The sequence below is a fragment of the Lactuca virosa genome, chromosome 9 (genome assembly GCF_052849685.1).
Source record: "Lactuca virosa cultivar CGN04683 chromosome 9, Lactuca_virosa_CGN04683_v6, whole genome shotgun sequence".
Taxonomy (NCBI): Eukaryota; Viridiplantae; Streptophyta; class Magnoliopsida; order Asterales; family Asteraceae; genus Lactuca; species Lactuca virosa.
The window spans coordinates 285,341,487-285,346,496 of NC_136434.1; positions in this window are offsets into that span (position 1 = coordinate 285,341,487).

Sequence of the window (5,010 nt, forward strand, 5' to 3'; positions counted from 1 at the left end):
CTATGGTGTGGTGTTACATTGGTTATGGTGTGGTGTGGTGTTGTGTAATGGTTTACCTGGAAAGAATAAAATTCAAGTTCCCAAATCAGATATTGGTTTCCATTTATGAGTCGTCTCCTTGAAGACCCGTCATTTAATCAGCCAGAAAAATTCATTTCATCATATCTCAGTGAGGGGTTTTCCATCAAGTGCCTAATCTGATTCTTCTGTCATACAAAGAAATCTTTGAACTCTTCAATAAAATATGCATAATGTGAATTTGAGTTTCCATGGATGTACATATGAAAAAAAATACAATAAAGAGATGCAATCATAACAAACTTCTTCTTGCTAGAAAACCCCAATATCGTTCATGTTCATTGAAAAACCATAAAATCATTTTTCTACTATTTCATGAGAGAGAGAGAGAGAGATACGGTGACTAAAAATGAAAAAATCGCATACACTGAAAATAAAAAGTTATAATAAAGATGAAAACTAAGAGGTTTACCGAGGGAATAGAGTAAAGAAAGTAGTTGAAGGGGGTATGTCGTTAATGGCGGCCTTTAGGGTTTCTGTTAGAGGGATGCACTTAGATGGAATATAGCGATGAAAGAGTGTAGAGATGAAGCAAGGCTACGGATAACTTCAATAGAAAGACGACCATAACTCTATACATTGAAAAGAAATAGAGATCAGAGGGATAGCCTTAACCCGAATTGTGAGAGATAGTTGGAGATGGCCGCTGTGATTTATGATGATGATTTTCGGCTGTGAAAGTGGCGATGGAAGCGAGGATGACCAAATGAATTAGCCGAGATGATAATGTTGATCTAATAGATTCAATTGGTTTTGACCAATTTAATTGGCTGAATTTGAGATAATTTTTGGTTTAATTTTGACTAAATCAATTGTTGATAGGATAAGATTTCATTTTTCTAGAATGCATAAATTGTTATACATAATGCATTAAGGGTTATACCTCTTAAAATTTAGCATTTGAGGTTAAATGTTTAGTAAGGTACGAAAGATCTAAACAAAATCAAAGCAAAAGGATAAACAAAAAAAATCTAAAATATTTGACTTTTAGCTAAGATATACTTATATACAGAGGTCGTGATTACATATATGGTAGCGACACGGATGTGAAAAAAAATATGATACTACAGATGTTGAATAACTATAAAAAACAAGATAAACAATATACAATATATAAAACACAGATATGTTTCAAGAAAATCCATATGTATCTTCATAACTTGCAATCATATAGATCTGACTTCGTAGGCAGAGGAAAAGAAAGAGAGGTTGTATGTGTGTTAGTGGTAATGGTGTTTTTAAAGAGATAGAGTGAGGATGACATAAATATAGTGGTGTGGTGGGGGCTGTAGATCGATGGTTGTTTGGGTATTTCAGAGAAGAGTTTTTTTTTACGGCTGAGTGAGAGATATGGGCATCAGGGAAGTGAGATGAGGTGACTTTAAAAAGAGAGTGTTAACAAGGAGGTTGTGTGATGACGTGTGACCCTAATCCTACTGTGATTGTGTTTGTTTAAGCATTATGGATGATACCTGATGCTAACAAATTTGTACCTTTTACTTAGGAGATTTTGATTGGTTTAAATCCATTCACATGGATCATCAACTTTTAATCTGTACCATCCAATTAGCATCTAAATATCCATAATCTCTCTCCTTAGTTTTAAGATCTTAGTCTTAAAATCTTTTGGGACTCTTATATGTATGTATTATAAAGTAGTAAGATAAGATATATATATATATATATATATATATATATATATATATATATATATATATAATTAACACTATTATAAAGCATAAATAATGTACAAGATTTTTCATCACGAGCACCACACCACCTCCCGTGCCCTCTTTTTATCTGGCCAATATGACTCTGCCCTCCATAACAACCACCATTTTTCGGCTTTAATCACTGCAACTTATCTTAACCTTCGACCTCCACTACAATAGCCACGATTCTCTCACAGCCGAATATATTGCCACTTTTCTCTACCCTTAGAAATCGGCTGGATGAGGTAAACACGCTTTCAACTTACCCATTTATCTCTCAAATAACAAGATTCTCTCCTATTTGGCCACCACAAACATATCCTTCATCAACACCTTCCACCCCACCATCGCACAATTACACCAACAACCAACCAAACATGTTATCTCCCTCTTTCTTGCTCAGTAAATCTGTAACGTCTCGAAAATCATGACACAAAAATTTTTGTTTTTATATTAATAAATCGTTAATACATTTCTTTCCCATAAAACCAAGGTAACAAAGAGTTAGCAAAAACATCATCAAATCAGAGTAATTCACAGAATGCGGAAACATGTGGTGTGTGCCCTGCAATCATCCCAAGCTCTTTCATTTGAAAACTTGAGTACCTGAAGCATAAACTAAAAACTGTAAGCACAAAGCTTAGTGAGTTATCTAAAATACCACACAACATACAACCACAAATTATCATGCAACATACATATACTTGCCATGGGCTCCCCCATGGTCTTTATCTAATATGCCATGGGCTCCCCCAATGGTCTTTACCTGGAATGCCATGGGCTCCCCCATGGTCTGATATCCTAATGCCACGGGCTCCCCCGAGGTCTTCCATGCAAGTATCACAGAGAAAACTAGCATACCACATAACTGTTGGGTTTTATGTATTAGAACATCACTACGGTGCACATACAACCCTAATGCTTTCGATCTAAGTTTTCTCTAGTTATACATGCAATAAAAAATTATCCAAAGCATGAAGCCTATTACTAGAATACATTTGATATTTGAATCATAAAACTAGTTAGAATATTACCTATTGTTGTAGCTTCTTGAATTTGGACTTTCAAGAGCTTAGCACCTCAAGTGTGATGCCTCAAACGGTTCACAAGACACCATGAACAATTGGATGAATATGATGTTGGATTAGATGTCTAAGCCCATAACTATTATTGGTATGTATTCGGCCCGATAGTAGCATGGTCCATTTGTGTTGCATGGCATCGGAACAATTGGATAGACAAAATGAGAAAAAGGATACTTATGATTTATATTAATATATTATAAGTTATAATATATTAATATGAAATCATATTATTTAATTAGTATTGAGCTAGAATTTATTTAGAATTAATTTAGTGGTCAAAATGAACTAATTAAATATGGACTGTTATTTATATATAGGATGGGCCAAGTTCATTTAGGTTGGGCTAAGCTTTCATTGATAGTCCATGGAGTTTTAACCCATGGATCCTATGGAAATGAAAGGTCACGGGTATTAGGGTTTACATGAATGTAACCCTAATCCTCCACACTATATAAAGAGGTCTCTAGTTCATGAAATTGGCACTAGTGCATACAAATAAGAGGGCAAGGCCGATTTTCATAGAGTGAACCTATGTATTCTTCTTTTCTAGTTATTCCAAGGGTTTTTGGTGTTGTGTGAACCATTTGAGGTGCAACACTTGGGGCACTAAGCTCTTAAAGGTTCAAGACTTCAAGCTCCATCAAAAGGTATGACATCTAACTAGACTTTTGTAGTATAGTTGCTCCATTGTATGTTAGTTAGGATGAAAACCTTGGAAAAATCATATTTGCATGTATAATAGATAAAACATAGATCCAAGGTTTCTAGGGTTGCATGTACACCATAGGAGTGTTAGAATGCTCAAAACCTATCAGTGGTATCAGAGACTAGGCTTTTTTTCACTTATACTTGATGTAATTACTGAAAAACTTGATTTTCTGCTGTTCTGGGCTGGGGACTCGCCGAGTCCATGTACAAATTCATCAAACTCGTCGAGTTTGTTCCTGCACTCGACGAGTCGGAGCCCCTGAGTGCACATTTTCGATGTTTTTGGCTGGAATTGGACTAGAATCGTTACCCTAAGCTGTTTTGGACTTATAAAACCTATTTTTGATGTGGTAATGATTATGGTAAACCAATTTCAAGGTTATTATCAAAAATTTCAAGTTTTATATGTGTTTATATGATTCTTGAAATTGTTGATATGATTGTTCATACACTTACGAGTTTTGGTAGATCATAGGAATTATTTGCAAATTGTTTGTTAGTTAATTCTTGATCTAAATGTTTTTTAATGGAGTCCAAAATTTGTCCTCAAGTTATAGATTACCAAAAGTCATTTCTTTTAAAGATCAATTAAAAACTCATAGGTTACATAATTGAAGAGTCTTTCTCATAAATAGTTTTATGGACTCCATAACTTGTCCTCAAGTTATGGATGTTCAAGAGTCTCTTCATTAGAGTTTTTAAAACCTTTAATTAAACTCATAAGTTATGAAAATCCAAAAGTTTTTTGAATTGCTTAAAACTTGCCCTCAAGTTTTGGAATTTGTAAAGTCTCGTACACACTTTAATTCCAAACCCTAGAGTTTTAAAAGTTAAAATTCAACCCTTATACTTTATAGTATTATAAGTTAATATATATATATATATATATATATATATATATATATATATATATATATATATATATATGTATAAGAGCAAGTCATTCTTACAGCTAGTAGGCCTCATTCACGAAGCCGGTCTATAAGGGGGGTATAAGGTTGCTGCCTATAAAATGGCAGCTTAATGGGTGTCCACTCTCACCCACCGCTTCCTTGACTGGTGGAGGGTCGTTAGCCGAACGGGTAGGACAATATAATTCTCATTATAAGTATAACGATAAATATAAAGTAACTAAACCTTTAATAAATTCCCAATCTTAGTTACTTTAGGAAAATGTGAATTTGGTGCTAACCCATGAAATTACACTTTGTACCTTACCAAGTCGTTGGTGGAGCGTGTGTGGGTAACCGACACACTAACATGGACTAGTAAGAGTGGCAAAGGGTGACTTAATGTTTATCATAGAACGGTGGAGCGCGTGTGGGTAACCGGCACATCGATTAGGTGATAAAGATTTAGGGTACCAAGTTAATTTGCATGGTTATTCACACCTTGTTTGTGATCCTCGGCATCCCAGTTACAAACTT